Source organism: Mytilus trossulus, unplaced genomic scaffold, assembly GCF_036588685.1.
Source record: "Mytilus trossulus isolate FHL-02 unplaced genomic scaffold, PNRI_Mtr1.1.1.hap1 h1tg000174l___fragment_3__unscaffolded, whole genome shotgun sequence".
NCBI classification, from domain to species: Eukaryota; Metazoa; Mollusca; class Bivalvia; order Mytilida; family Mytilidae; genus Mytilus; species Mytilus trossulus.
Window position 1 is genome coordinate 136,708 of NW_026963308.1, and position 18,274 is coordinate 154,981.

The following is an 18,274-nucleotide window of genomic DNA, read 5'->3' on the forward strand; positions in this document are numbered from 1 at the left end:
GAGCTCCTGTAGCCTTCGATCAGCAATAAGTTGAGTTCTCTCTCCCGCTGTTTACCAACGTTTGAAATGTGCAGCGGGTATACTTCACTATCATCTATTCTAGATACAGTAACCGCCAGGGTGGAATTGGCCTTCTCAAATTCATTTATATCCTTAAGGCTAACAAGATTGAGCTCTGTGTAACCTTGTCCGTTTGTTTTGGGTCTACCTTTTTTTCTGCCTATTTTTCACATTGATTACAGTCTTCTTGGCTTTGAACCACACCGGCTAATCAATGTACTAGGACTCACCCAGCGGTCGGTGTTTGTTAAAATTGACTTGAAGTTTTACAATTGCCTTCGATGTCCAGCCCTTTTTTCAGAGGTCTACTGTGCAATCTTTTCTCCGATCTTTTCATCCATCTCCTCAAGGCCTAGGTTTCTAGCAAGTCCGTGGTTAAGGTGAAAATCTTGTTTTCCGAGTGAAAGTATCCCTCGTTCTCATCATCCATCTTACCTGTTTGGTTAATTTTCACTGTGCAGCATTACATTGACTTTTTGATCCTTTTAATCATTTCAATGCACACTCGTCTATAAGTTCAACCCTTGACATCCGAGAAACCTCAAGGTAGGTCGTCACATCCATGTCAATAATGGGGTCATTTTTCAAGTAGTTTTAAAAATACCTTCTTCAGTGGACAAATGGTGGATGTACCTCAATTTCATCCCCAATAGCTTTCCTATCTTCTCTGAATTTTCCTGTAACTTCTCCAGTAGTTGATCTTTCGACATCCTGCTAACCCCTATCAACTCATCCTTTTTGGCCTGGGTGATAATATCCTTCCTCGTATAGGGTTGGGACAAACCTCATCCGGGAGTGCGATCGGAGGTGGTTCATTTTGGCAATACATCTCAGGGCATTAACGTTTTCAACAACTAATTCCAGCTATTTTAAGCTATAGGATCCATGTCTTTATCCTAACCATCCAAAATAAAATCATTTTAGGTCACCCAAAACAACTACTAGTATCCCCGATTCAATGGGTTTTCAAAAAGTATAAAATTCGTGGTAATCATAGCCGGTGCGCCTGTTTTTTTCATCCAAAAGCTCACAATTTGCAGAGCTCAATTGGTCTCTCTCTCTTTGCCAAGACGGTGGTCAGCTGCTTGTTTAATCTCTCACAATCCCAATTGGGGACAGTTGCCCCCTTCCAACATAGGGTTATAATTTTTGCCTACCTATTAACTATTTGTCTATAATTTAATTAAATTTTATGGACATTGAATGACCAGGGTGGTCTCACACTCATTTAAGCGGTCTCAGGTATGTTTTCACTGTATATTTTGAGTATCCAACTGGCACTTTGGGCGCTCCGTAAACATGAAAGACAGTAAGTGTACCCAAATTCCAGTTAGTCACGTTTGTATCTACCTATTGACTAGATGTCTGCTTAATATTAGGCAGATTGAAAGATCAGGGGGCCATCACCATTGCCCTGTGCACTTTGTCCTAAAATTTTGATAATTTTTAACTGAAAAGTGACAATATAAGTCCTTCATAGATATCGAATATAACAATATTCTGGGAAATCCTTCTAATACAACCTATATATATACAGAGTCTATAATTTAATTAAATTTTATGGACATTGAATGACCAGGGGGGTCTCACACTCATTTAAGCGGTCTCAGGTAGGTTTTCACTGTATATTTTGAATATCCAACTGGCATTTTGGGCGCTCCGTAAACATGAAAGACATGAAGTGTACCCAAATTCCTTTTAGTCACGTTTGTATCTACCTATTGACTAGATGTCTGCTTAATATTAGGCAGATTGAAAGGTCAGGGGGCTATCACCATTGCCCTGTGCCCTTTGTCCTACAATTTTGATAATTTTTAACTGAAAAGTGACAATATAAGCCCTCCATAGATATCGAATATAACAATATTCTGGGAAATCCTTCTAATAAAACCTTTAAATATACAGAGTCTATAATTTAATTAAATTTTATGGACATTGAATGACCAGGGGGGTCTCACACTCATTTAAGCGGTCTCAGGTAGGGTTTCACTGTATATTTTGAATATCCAACTGGCACTTTGGGCGCTCCGTAAACAAGAAAGACAAGAAGTGTACCCAAATTCCTTTTAGTCACGTTTGTATCTACCTATTGACTAGATGTCTGCTTTATATTAGGCAGATTAAAAGATCAGGGGGCCATCACCATTGCCCTGTGCCCTTTGTCCTAAAATTTTGATATTGTTTAACTGAAAAGTGACAATATAAGCCCTCCATAGCTATCGAATATAACAATATTCTGGGAAATCCTTCTTATACAACCTTTATATACAGAGTCTATAATTTAAATAAATTTTATGGACATTGAATGACCAGGGGGGTCTCACACTCATTTAAGCGGTCTCAGGTAGGTTTTCACTGTATATTTTGAATATCCAACTGGCACTTTGGGCGCTCCGTAAACATGAAAGACAGGAAGTGTACCCAAATTCCTGTTAGTCACGTTTGTATCTATATATTGACTAGTTGTCTGCTTAATATTAGGCAGATTGAAAGATCAGGGGGCTATCACCATTGCTCTGTGCCCTTTGTCCTAAAATTTTGATAATTTTTAACTGAAAAGTGACAATATAAGCCCTCCATAGATATCGAATATAACAATATTCTGGGAAATCCTTCTAATACAACCTTTATATATATAGGGTCTATAATTTAATTAAATTTTATGAACATTGATTGACCAGGGGGGTCTCACACTCATTTAAGCGGTCTCAGATAGGTTTTCACTTGTCTATATATTTCTTTTTTGGGCATTCCATAAATATTTCTATTTATAATTCATAATGTTTTCTAGAGTTAGTCGTTTTTCTTTTTGTTTAAAGAAATATCATGTATAAAAGTAAATCTTTGAAGTTGTTTTATTGACAACAATCTATATTATATAAAGACAAATATGCAACATAGAAAAGGGTTTATATTCGAGGACAACGAGAACTTACATCATCTTGGAGAGGTCATTTTACGATTTCCTACGTATCTTATCAGTCATTATAACTATGAAAATCATGTTTTTAATGTTATCAAGTATTTCTTTTTTTTCAAGATTTTCAACAAATTTTTGAATATCCAACCGACTGCTAGCAGCCGGTTGGATATTGAATATCGAATATCGAATAACGAACCGGCTGCTAACTTCACATACATCTTTAGTTTAAGTGAATGGATCTCTATGAAATTTAAAATCAAGGTTCGAAACCACAAAAGGAAGTTTGAGATTGATTTTGGGGGTTATGGTCCCAACAGTTTAGGAATTAAGGGCCTAAAAAGGGGTCCAAAAAAGCATTTTTCTAGTTTCCAGACAATAACTTGTGTTTAAGTGTATGGATCTTTCTGAAATTGTACCACAAGGTTCCATATCAAAAAAGGAAGGTTGGGATTGATTTGGGTTGGGGTTTTGGCTCTAACTGTGTAGGAATTAGGGGCCAAAAAGGGACCAAAAACAATATTTTTCTATTACTTTGTATTAATTGCTTATTTCTTGACCAATTTCAATTTTAATTTATTCTTAATTCTTTTGGTTCATTAATATGCTGAATCTAACCATGTATTTGTATTAAGTTTTTGGATTTTGGGCCTTGTTTTTAAATTGGTCCACATTGAGGTCCAAAGGCTCCAAAATTAAACAAAATGTTTGATTTCATCGAAATGAATTATTGGGGTTCTTTGATATGCCTAATCTAATCTTGTATTTAGATATTTAATTTTTGGTCCAGTTTTCAAATTGGTCTACATTAAGGTCCAATGGGTCCAAAATTAAACTTTGTTTGATTTCAACAAAATTGAATATATGGGGTTCTTTGATATGCTGAATCTAACTGTGTATTAAGATTTGGATTTTGGGCCCGGTTTTAAATTGGTCCACATTGAGGTCAAAAGGGTCCAAAATAAAACTTTGTTTGAATTCATCAAAAATTGAATTATTGGGGTTCTTTGATATGCCGAACTGACAGTGTATTTAGATTTTTAATTTTGGTCATTTTTTCAAATTGGTCTACATTAAGGACCAAAGGTTCCTAAATTTAACTTAAAATTGAGAATGGAAATGGGGAATGTGTCAAAGAGACAACAACCCGACCAAATAAAAAACAACAGCAGAAGGTCACCAACAGGTCTTCAACAAAATTTGAATTCTTGGAGTTCATTGATATGCTGAATCTTACCGTGTACTAGGTTTTTGGATTTTGTGAAAGTTGGCTAGAACAGACAAGAATTTGTTTTTTAAAGTTATAACTTGGAGAAAAATCTGTCACCTTGTTTTATAGAGTTGTCCCTGAAAAATCATTTTTTGAAGTGTTTTGCTGTTATTGATAAACATGTTCATTTGTAGCAGTGTTCTCCCCAGGATTTTTGGATAGCACCAGGGTAACGCGTGACGAAATGAATTTTACAGTATTTTGTGTCGCGTTGCGTCGCTTATTTTTTTTCTTGTTACTTTTTGTCATTACCTGTTTGCCTTTGTTTTGTTTACTGTGGTACTGTGTTGTAGGACTTCGGGTCAGAAAATTATTGGTAGAAAAAGTAAATCAATAACAGTTTGTTTACTTTAATATCTTTGAAGAATAAATAAAAGAAAGCACAATTAGTCTTTAAGCTAAAGTCACTTCTTATATTTTGACATGTTGTCCTGATACTTGTAGTTACACTACACATTCCTCATAACAATGAACTTTGAACAAGATTTTGATACAGAACTTTTAGTAAATTAAAAATTATTTTCCATAGTTTTAGACTTCACATTCCCCATAACAATTAAAAAATAAAAATTATTTTCCATAGTTTTACACTACACATTCCCCATAACAATAAACTTTAAACAAGATTTAGATACAGAACCTTCAGTAAATTAAAAATTATTTTCCATAGTTTTAGACCTCATTGTTTTAGACAACAACAAATTTGTTTTATGATTAATACTTTGTTGCAGACATAGAGAGTACTTTAAAAAAGTTTTATATTTATAAGGTTTATTCCTAAATTTAAGCCAGTTTTGTAATGTATTAGAGTTATTACAGAGTTAAGCATTTTCAGCTTTCATTAAAAATACCCATATATTATAATATGTCTGTGCATCAATAATGGTATGATTCTCACAAATAATTTGCAAAACATTTTTGTTGGAATGTTCTAAGAATGTTTTTATCCTTAATGTAACATTCTTATATAATTTTGCATTCAATTTGTACTTTATTTTTATTTGCAATGAGAAATTATATGTGAGGAGCATTTATTTGTAATTAGCAAAATCAGGGGAAGTAACTCCACAATTAATTCCTAAAAGGCAAATTATTTTGACCTGAGACTGGCGTCATAGGGTTCATTAACAAATGTCTGCTTGTCCCTCACAAGTCTGTTATTAAAATTATGATCTCTTAATTAATTAAAACACAAAAGAATCATGTACATCGATTAAATCCAATCATCAAGGTTAACTTAAACAGGTAAATCGATCACGTGGTGTAAACAATCTACTTGTCAATACTGGATTAAACTGGTTAGAACTGGTCGATTTTGATGTAAATTTGAAGTCATCTGAAACTTTACCGATTTTAATACGATTTTTTTACCGAAAACTTTAGCACCACGGAAAAAAATTATACATCGCGGCAAGAACGATACCACCGCGGCAGAAAATTATACATCTCGGGCCCGTGGTCCTTTAAGGGCCTAGGGAGAACACTGTTTGTAGGAGCATGAGGATCTAGGTTAAAAGTGTAAATTACAAAAATGATCAATTGACAAGATTTTATTACTCTGAAAATGTTGAAAAAAATATGTCAACCTGTGTTTTTGAGTTATTGCCCCTGAAAGATACTTTTTTCCATTTTTTGCCTGTTATTTAAAAAAATAGGAGCTAGCTATAGGATAAGTGTAAACTATAATACGATCAGCATGACAAGATCTTTTTACTCAGATTTTCCAGTTTTGGAGTTATTGCCCCATAAATATTGATTTTTACAGGTTTTGCCTGCGACTTCTGTCCTCATACCTGTCTGACAGTTTTCAATTGACCTTGACCTCATTTCACAGATTAATGGACAAGGTTAAGTTTTTTTGGTCAAGTCCATATCTCAGATATAAGCATTTGGTGCATGGAATGATTGTAAGGTGTACATGTCCAACTGCTAGGCGTCATCTGGCCTTGACCTCATTTTAATGGTTCATTGGTCATTATGAAGTTTTCCTAGTTAAGTTTGTTTCTTTAAATATACTATATGCAATAGGTCAACTATATTTGATCCATGGAATGATTGTAAGGTGTACATGTCTGTCTGACAAGGATCATCTGACCTTTCCCTAATTTTTTATGGTTCTTTGGTCAATATAAAATTTTAATGATTTGGTCTGTTTCTTGTATACTACTAGCAAAAGATCAACTATATTTGGTGTATGGAATGATTGCAAGGTGTACATGTATTTCTGGCTTTGTTTATCTAACCTTGACCTAATTTTTGATTTGATCATATTAAGTTTATGTGATACTTGTAGTAAAACTTTATATTCAGGAATATCAACATAAATGGTCAGTAAAGTAGGCGAGAAATTTAAGCGTATGCACTCATGTTTGCAGTTTCGGCTGTTAACTAAAAACCTATAGGAATTAGGTTCAATATGTAAAATGCAAAAATGATCAGCAACACAAAAAGTAACCAGTATGCGCATATAAGAATCGTAGTTAGCAAACTAGTGATATTTTCACCAGGTGAGCGACACAAAATATTCCAGAAAGTTGACAAAGTCTTTTAGATGTTAGTATTTCATGCATTTGGATTACATGGATTAGATTCATATCTGAAAATATTAGGTCAGTAATTCACAAGTCCATAAGGATGATGTATTTTCAACTGGTATTAATAATTATAACTCAATGACAACTACACATAGTTTTTATTTTCTATTTTTAGGTTATAATGGAAAATTGGAATAAGGTAAGATTTACTTTTTAAGTCCAATTGTCATGTGACTTTTTATTTCCATTTCCTTACCAAAATACATGTATTTGATAATTTGTGTCTCCCAGACACCATAATACTGAAGGAAGTCCTAGATTGACTTTGTTTTAATACAGTTACTTCAGAGTGGAGTGTGGAGGCATCACTTTGTCTAGCTTTCTTGTTAGGTTACTGTTTCTTTATTTTATTATCAACATCTCTTTTTATTCAGTCTACATATATAATTTTATCATTAAGTAAGCATGTTGGTATTTCTACTATCTGATATAAAATTAGTCAGAAAATGATGAGAAATTACCAAGGGGACAACTAAAGGTGTTAATGAATGACAAATACAACTACATATCACTAATAATATAACAATGCATAATGAATAAACAGACTTTGATAAGTTTGACCCGACTTATTAAGTCATTTTCCTGTTTGCTGGTGAAACAAAGAATTTCTATAATGCAAAATACACAAATATTATGCGATAAATCGATTTTCAGATTGTCATCATTTTGATGATATTTATATTGTAAACTGTCAACTGCTCGACACAATATGAAGCCTCTGATATCAATAGCTGTGCTCCCATGAAAAAAGCTTCATATTGTGACTCACAGCTGATACTTAACAATGTCAATATGTAGACAACCTGATAATTGGTACATATCCTCTCTGCCTGAATGTTATTTGAGGTGAGGATACACCCGATTTATATAGTAATTTGCCATGCAGGAGAATAAATAATTATTGCTTTATTTAACAGTTATTTCATTCATTTTTCATTACAATCTATTAAGTGTAAAATCTATGTTTTACTTACAGAAACTTTGTACAGCTTCTAGGAAGGGAGATATAGAAGATGTGAAAATATGCCTAGAGAATAAAGCAGACATTGATTATCAAGATGTAAGTAAATAGTCTCATCAGGTACAGTAGTTTCATCTAAATTAGTACTAGAGCAAATTAATTATGTACAGTAAAAAACATACAACTATAGAATGATAGATTACGTCAGAACATAGCAGATCTTACTTAAGCAATATAAATCACATAACTACATGTTACTTCAAAATACAGCAAATTGTGTTAGAATAAAATACAATTGCGTGTTACTTCAAAACCTGACAGTTGTACATCATGAACATAACCAGTATAACACACTAATAGAATGAAATACAATTGTGTGTTACTTCAAAACCTGACAGTTGTACATCATGAACATAAACAGTATAAAACACTAATACAATGAAATACAATTGTGTGTTACTTCAAAACCTGACAGTTGAACATAAACAGTATAACACACTAATAGAATGAAATACAATTCTGTGTTACTTCAAAACCTGACAGTTGTACATAAACAGTATAAAACACGTACTTTAAATAACTTTAACACAACTGTAAGTCACTTCAAAACATGACAGTAAGAACTTTAACAAAATAAACACACAACTTATAATTAAGTGGGTATCAGGAATGTCTAAATATAGGATATTACAACAAACCACACCAACCACAAATACCTGACTACTCTGAGTAAATAGACAAACCACACCAACCACAAATACCTGACTACTCCGAGTAAATAAACAAACCACACCAACCACAAATACCTGACTACTCTGAGTAAATAAACAAACCACACCAACCACAAATACCTGACTACTCCGAGTAAATAGTCAAACTACACCAACCACAAATACCTGACTACTCCTAGTAAATAAACAAACCACACCAACCACAAATACCTGACTACTCCGAGTAAATAAACAAACCACACCAACCACAAATACCTGACTACTCCGAGTAAATAGACAAACCACACCAACCACAAATACCTGACTACTCCGAGTAAATAGACAAACCACACCAACCACAAATACCTGACTACTCCCAGTAAATAGACAAACCACACCAACCACAAATACCTGACTACTCCGAGTAAATAGACAAACCACACCAACCACAAATACCTGACTACTCCCAGTAAATAGACCAACCACACCAACCACAAATACCTGACTACTCCGAGTAAATAGACAAACCACACCAACCACAAATACCTGACTACTCCCAGTAAATAGACAAACCACACCAACCACAAATACCTGACTACTCCGAGTAAATAGACAAACCACACCAACCACAAATACCTGACTACTCCGAGTAAATAAACAAACCACACCAACCACAAATACCTGACTACTCCGAGTAAATAAACAAACCACACCAACCACAAATACCTGACTACTCCCGAGTAAATAGACAAACCACACCAACCACAAATACCTGACTACTCTGAGTACATAGACAAACCACACCAACCACAAACACCTGACTACTCCGAGTAAATAGACAAACCTCACCAACCATAAACACCTGACTACTACGAGTAAATAGTCAAACTACACCAACCACAAATACCTGACTACTCCAGGTAAAAAAACAAACCACACCAACCACAAATACCTGACTACTCCGAGTAAATAGACAAACCACACCAACCACAAATACCTGACTACTCCCAGTAAATAGACAAACCACACCAACCACAAATACCTGACTACTCCGAGTAAATAGACAAACCACACCAACCACAAATACCTGACAACTCCGAGTAAATAGACAAACCACACCAACCACAAATACCTGACAACTCCGAGTAAATAGACAAACCACACCAACCACAAAAACCTGACTACTCCGAGTAAATATACAAACCACACCAACCACAAACACCTGACTACCCTGAGTAAATAGACAAACCACACCAACCACAAACACCTGACTACCCTGAGTAAATAGACAAACCACACCAACCACAAATACCACAAATACCTGACTACTCCGAGTAAATAAACAAACCACACCAACCACAAACACATGATTACTCCGAGTAAATAAGCAAACCACACCAACCACAAACACCTGACTACTTCCAGTAGATAGACAAACCACACCAATACAAACACCTGACTACTCCGAGTAAATAGACAAACCACACCAACCACAAACACCTGACTACTCCGAGTAAATAGACAAACCACACCAACCACAAACACCTGACTACTCTGAGTAAATAGACAAACCACACCAACCACAAATACCTGACTACTCCGAGTAAATAGACAAACCACACCAACCACAAATACCTGACTACTCCTAGTAAATATACAAACCACACCAACCACAAACACCTGACTACTCCGAGTAAATAGACAAACCACACCAACCACAAATACCTGACTACTCCGAGTAAATAGACAAACCACACCAACCACAAATACCTGACAACTCCGAGTAAATAGACAAACCACACCAAACACAAATACCTGACTACTCCGAGTAAATAGACAAACCACATCAACCACAAATACCTGACTATTCCGAGTAAATAGACAAACCACACCAACCACAAATACCTGACTACTTCGAGTAAATAGACAAACCACACCAACCACAAATACCTGACTGCTCCGAGTAAATAGACAAACCACACCAACCACAAATACCTGACTACTCCGAGTAAATAGACAAACCACACCAACCACAAATACCTGACTACTCCTAGTAAATATACAAACCACACCAACCACAAACACCTGACTACTCCGAGTAAATAGACAAACCACACCAACCACAAATACCTGACTACTTAGAGTAAATAGACAAACAACACCAACCACAAATACCTGACTACTCCGAGTAAATAGACAAACCACACCAACCACAAATACCTGACTACTCCGAGTAAATATACAAACCACACCAACAACAAACACCTGACTACTCTGAGTAAATAGACAAACCACACCAACCACAAATACCTGACTACTTAGAGTAAATAGACAAACCACACCAACCACAAACACCTGACTACTCCGAGTAAAAAGCCAACCACACCAACCACAAACACTTGACTACTCCGAGTAAATAGACAAACCACACCAACCACAAATACCTGACTACTTCGAGTAAATAGACAAACCACACCAACCACAAATACCTGACTGCTCGGAGTAAATAGACAAACCACACCAACCATAAACACCTGACTACTCAGAGTAAATAAACAAACCACACCAACCAAAAATACCTGACTGCTCCGAGTAAATAAACAAACCACACCAACCATAAACACCTGACTACTCCGAGTAAAAAAACAAACCACACCAACCACAAACACTTGACTACTCCGAGTAAATAGACAAACCACACCAACCACAAATACCTGACTACTTCGAGTAAATAGACAAACCACACCAACCACAAACACCTGACTACTCCGAGTAAAAAACAAACCACACCAACCACAAACACTTGACTACTCCGAGTAAATAGACAAACCACACCAACCACAAATACCTGACTTCTTCGAGTAAATAGACAAACCACACCAACCACAAATACCTGACTGCTCCGAGTAAATAGACAAACCACACCAACCACAAATACCTGACTACTCAGAGTAAATAGACAAACCACACCAACCACAAATACCTGACTGCTCCGAGTAAATAGACAAACCACGCCAACCACAAATACCTGACTACTCCAAGTAAATAAACAAACCACACCAACCACAAACACATGATTACTCCGAGTAAATAAACAAACCACACCAACCACAAACACCTGACTACTTCAAGTAGATAGACAAACCACACCAATACAAACACCTGACTACTCCGAGTAAATAGACAAACCACACCAACCACAAACACCTGACTACTCCTAGTAAATAGACAAACCACACCAACCACAAACACCTGACTTCTCTGAGTAAATAGACAAACCACACCAACCACAAATACCTGACTACTTCGAGTAAATAGACAAACGACACCAACCACAAACACATGATTACTCCGAGTAAATAGACAAACCACACCAACCACAAACACCTGACTGCTCCGAGTAAATAGACAAACCACACTAACCACAAATACCTGACTACTCCGAGTAAATAGACAAACCACACCAACCACAAATACCTGACTCCTCCGAGTAAATATACAAACCACACCAACCACAAACACCTGACTTCTCCGAGTAAATAGACAAACCACACCAACCACAAATACCTGACAACTCTGAGTAAATAGACAAACCACACCAACCACAAATACCTGACTACTCAGAGTAAATATACAAACCACACCAACCACAAATACCTGACTACTCAGAGTAAATATACAAACCACACCAACCACAAATACCTGACTACTCCGAGTAAATAGACAAACCACACCAACCACAAATACCTGACTACTTCCAGTAAATAGACAAACCACACCAACCACAAATACCTGACTGCTCCGAGTAAATAGACAAACCACACCAGCCACAAATACCTGACTACTCCGAGTAAATAGACAAACCACACCAACCACAAACACCTGACTACTCCGAGTAAATAGACAAACCACACCAACCACAAATACCTGACTACTTAGAGTAAATAGACAAACAACACCAACCACAAATACCTGACTACTCCGAGTAAATAGACAAACCACACCAACCGCAAATACCTGACTACTCCGAGTAAATATACAAACCACACCAACCACAAACACCTGACTACTCCGAGTAAATAGACAAACCACACCAACCACAAATACCTGACTACTTAAGGTAAATAGACAAACAACACCAACCACAAACACCTGACTACTCTGAGTAAATAAACAAACCACACCAACCACAAATACCTGACTACTTCGAGTAAATAGACAAACCACACCAACCACAAATACCTGACTACTCCGAGTAAATATACAGACCACACCAACCACAAACACCTGACTACTCCGAGTAAATAGACAAACCACACCAACCACAAATACCACAAATACATGACTACTTCGAGTAAATAGACAAACCACACCAACCACAAATACCTGACTTCTCCAAGTAAATAGACAAACAACACCAACCACAAATACCTGACTACTTCGAGTAAATAGACAAACCACACCAACCACAAACACCTGACTACTCCGAGTAAATAGACAAACCACACCAACCACAAACACCTGACTACTCAGAGTAAATAGACAAACCACACCAACCACAAATACCACAAATACATGACTACTTCGAGTAAATAGACAAACCACACCAACCACAAACACCTGACTACTTTGTGTAAATAGACAAACCACACCAACGACAAATACCTGACTACTTCGAGTAAATAGACAAACCAAACCAACCACAAACACCTGACTACTCCGAGTAAATAGACAAACCACACCAACCACAAACACCTGACTACTCCGAGTAAATAGACAAACCACACCAACCACAAATACCACAAATACATGACTACTTCGAGTAAATAGACAAACCACACCAACCACAAATACCTGACTACTCCAAGTAAATAGACAAACAACACCAACCACAAATACCTGACTACTTCGAGTAAATAGACAAACCACACCAACCACAAACACCTGACTACTCCGAGTAAATAGACAAACCACACCAACCACAAACACCTGACTACTCAGAGTAAATAGACAAACCACACCAACCACAAATACCACAAATACATGACTACTTCGAGTAAATAGACAAACCACACCAACCACAAACACCTGACTACTTTGTGTAAATAGACAAACCACACCAACGACAAATACCTGACTACTTCGAGTAAATAGACAAACCACACCAACCACAAACACCTGACTACTCCGAGTAAATAGACAAACCACACCAACCACAAACACCTGACTACTCCGAGTAAATAGACAAACCACACCAACCACAAATACCTGACTACTTCGAGTAAATAGACAAACCACACCAACCACAAATACCTGACTACTCCAAGTAAATAGACAAACAACACCAACCACAAATACCTGACTACTTCGAGTAAATAGACAAACCACACCAACCACAAACACCTGACTACTCCGAGTAAATAGACAAACCACACCAACCACAAACACCTGACTACTCTGAGTAAATAAACAAACAAATCCAACAACTAACAACACATGGTATATGTACAGGCACAACATGTTAAACCATATTTTTTATGCACAGTCCACCTATCTTGACCATTCAGCATTGGTTATAAAAGTAAAACTCTAATAAATAAACCTGAAAAGTTCAACTACCATAGGTCTGTATTGGAACTGATGCTGATATCATTATACTGATTCAACATTTAATCAAAATTCTGCTTTTAATCAGATATTTTAAATGGGAAAATATGCATGAAGGGTTCTCTTAATTCCTTTTTAATCATATTATTGTTCTAAATCTGAAAATATAACTTTTTTTCATTTTTCTTTAAAAAAATATTTTATTTAAATAAATAATTATTTTGAATCTACACAAAATCATGTTGTTAATCATACAGGATTATTGAAAAAATATTTGTAATAATTATATCAAGTTGGGTCTCATTTTACTCATATTATTGTTCTGAATCAGAAAATATAACTTTTTTACAAGTTTATTAAAAAAAATTTTTTTATTAGAATGAATGATTATACTAAACCTACACTAATTCCTGTTGTTAATTAGACAGTTTTAATAAACACATATCTGTAAGAATCATATAAAGTGGGGTCTCATTTTGCTTGTTTTGTTCTACTGAATCCATTGATATAATTATTTCACACATTTCTTGAAAACAAATATTTTTTTAAGATATCAGGTTTAATGGAAGTTTTGACATTTCACAACAAAACATGTTTATTGTTTGTTTATATACAATATAAATACAAGTGTGACTGGTCATTGTATTCAGTTTTGACCACTAACTCATGTGATATATATTTTGTTTATATTTATTACACAACATTGTCCAGTTTATCAGACAAGTTTTGATGTCAGTTGTATTATTCCAGGGTTATGGAGGGACAGCATTAATGGAGGCTGCCAGGGAAGGACACCTGGAGGTCTGTCGTCTTCTCATTGATAGAGGATGTAAGATCGACATCACAAATGTATTAATGGCAAGTAGCAGTATGTTATCTACTTAGTCTGATCACATTACTATTAATCTACACAAAATCATGTTGTTAATTAGACAGGTTTAATTTATTATTTGTAATAATTATATCTAATGGGGTCTCATTTTACTCACATTATTGTTCTGAAGCAGAAAATATAACTCTTTTTACAAGTTTATTAAAAAAAAAAATTATTATTAGAATGAATGATTTTACTGAATCTACACTAAGACAGTTTAAATGAACAAATATGTGTAAGAATCATACAAAGTGGGGTCTCATTTTGTTTGTTTTGTTCTACTGAATCCATTGATATAATTATTTCACACATTTCTTGAAAAAAATATTTTTTTAAGATATCAGGTTTAATGGAAGTTTTGACATTTCACAACAAAACATGTTTATTTATTGTTTATATACAATATAAATACAAGTGTGACTGGTCATTGTATTCAGTTTTGACCTCTGATTCATGTGATATATATTTTGTTTATATTTATTACACAACATTGTCCAGTTTATCAGACAAGTTTTGATGTCAGTTGTATTATTCCAGGGTAATGGACTGACAGCATTAATGGAGGCTGCCAGGTATGGACACCTGGAGATCTGTAGACTCCTCATTGATACAGGATGTAAGATCGACATCACAACAGTATGTTATCTACTTAGTCTGATCACATTACTATTAATCTACACTAAATCATGTTGTTAATTAGACAGGTTTAATGAACAAATATTTGTAATAATTATATCAAGTGGGGTATCATTTTACTCCTATTATTGTTCTGAATCAGAAAATATAACTTTTTTACAAGTTTCTTTAAAAAAAAATATTTTATTAAAATGAATAATTGTACTGAATCTACATTTAATCCTGTTAATCAGACAGTTTTAATAAACAAATATTTGTAAGAATCATATAAAGTGGGGTCTCATTTTACTTGTTTTGTTCTTCTGAATCCATTGATATAATGATTTCACACATTTCTTGAAAAAAATATTTTTTTAAGATATCAGGTTTAATGGAAGTTTTGACATTTCACAACAAAACATGTTTATTTATTGTTTATGTACAATATAAATACAAGTGTGACTGGTCATTGTATTCAGTTTTGACCACTGATTCATGTGATATATATTTTGTTTATATTTATTACACAACATTGTCCAGTTTATCAGACAAGTTTTGATATCAGTTGTATTATTCCAGGATGGTGGATGGACAGCATTAATGTGGGCTGCCTGGAGAGGACACCTGGAGATCTGTAAACTCCTCATTGATAGAGGATGTAAGATCGACATCACAACAGTATGTTATCTACTTAGTCTGATCACATTACTATTAATCTACACAAAATCATGTTGTTAATTAGACAAGTTTAATGAACAAATATTTGTAATAATTATATCAAGTGGGGTCTCATTTTACTCGTATTATTGTTCTGAATCAGAAAATATAACTTTTTTACAAGTTTATTAAAAAAAATTATTTTATAAAAATGAATGATTTTACTGAACCTACACTAATTCCTGTTGAAAATCAGACAGTTTTAATAAATAAATATGTGTAAGAATCATATAAAGTGGGGTCTCATTTTGCTTGTTTTGTTCTACTGAATCCATTGACATAATTATTTCATACATTTCTTGGAATTTTTTTTTTTTAAGATATCAGGTTTAATGGAAGTTTTGACATCTCACAACAAAACATGTTTATTTATTGTTTATATACAATATAAATACAAGTGTGACTGGTCATTTTATTCAGTTTTGACCACTGATTCATGTGATATATATTTTGTGTATATTTATTACACAACATTGTCCAGTTTATCAGACAAGTTTTGATGTCAGTTGTATTATTCCAGGTTAGTGGATGGACAGCATTAATGTGGGCTGCCGATGGAGGACACCTGGAGATCTGTAGACTCCTCATTGATACAGGATGTAAGATCGACATCACAGCAGTATGTTATCTACTTAGTCTGATCACATTACTATTAATCTACACTAAATCATGTTGTTTATTAGACAGGTTTAATGAACAAATATTTGTAATAATTATATAAAGTGGGGTCTCATTTTACTCATATTATTGTTCTGAATCAGAAAATATAACTTTTTTACAAGTTTATTAAAAAAAAATATTTTATTAGAATGAATGATTTTACTGAACCTACACTGATTCCTGTTGTTAATTAGACAGTTTTAATGAACAAATATGTGTAAGAATCATATAAAGTGGGGTCTCATTTTACTTGTTTTGTTCTACTGAATCCATCCATTAATATAATTATTTCACACATTTCTTGAAAAAAATATTTTTTTAAGATATCAGGTTTAATGGAAGATTTGACATCTCACAACAAAACATGTTTATTTGTTGTTTATATACAATATAAATTCAAGTGTGACTGGTCATTTTATTGAGTTTTGACCACTAATTCATGTGATATATATTTAGTTTATATTCATTACACAACATTGTCCAGTTTATCAGACAAGTTTTGATGTCAGTTGTATTATTCCAGAGATATGGATGGACAGCATTAATGAAGGCTGCCTATGAAGGACACCTGGAGATCTGTAGACTCCTCATTGATACAGGATGTAAGATCGACATCACAACAGTATGTTATCTACTTAGTCTGATCACATTACTATTAATCTACACTAAATCATGTTGTTAATCAGACAGGTTAATGAATAAATATTTGTAATGATTATATCAAGTTGGGTCTCATTTTACTCGTATTATTGTTCTGAAGCAGAAAATATAACTTTTTTACAAGTTTATTAAAAAAAATATTTTATAAGAATGAATGATTATACTGAATCTACACTAATTCCTGTTGTTAATTATACAGGTTTAATGAACAAATATTTGTAATAATCATATAAAGTGGGGTCTCATTTTACTTGTTTTGTTCTACTGAATCCATTGATATAATTATTTTACACATTTCTAGAAAAAAATATTTTTTTAAGATATCAGGTTTAATGGAAGTTTTGACATTTCACAACAAAACATGTTTATTTGTTGTTTATGTACAATATAAATACAAGTGTGACTGGTCATTGTATTCAGTTTTGACCACTGATTCATGTGATATATATTTTGTTTATATTTATTACACAACATTGTCCAGTTTATCAGACAAGTTTTAATGTCAGTTGTAGGATATGTTGTATATTATTGATATTGATAACAAAGTATTGTACATTATAGTTACATGTTATTTGGTTATATTATAGAACAGTGGATACACAGCTTTACATTGGGCTGCTGAGGAG

The 18,274-nt window shown here is 34.3% G+C and overlaps 1 long non-coding RNA gene across 1 annotated transcript; it reads left to right on the forward strand.

The window, feature by feature from the left end:
• Positions 1 to 6,949: 6,949 nt before the first annotated feature.
• LOC134700848 (uncharacterized) lies at positions 6,950 to 14,962 on the forward strand. Its single transcript, XR_010103973.1, has 3 exons — positions 6,950 to 6,983; positions 7,821 to 7,904; positions 14,873 to 14,962. It is a non-coding gene; the product is annotated as an uncharacterized LOC134700848 (long non-coding RNA).
• The last annotated feature ends 3,312 nt before the right edge of the window (positions 14,963 to 18,274 follow it).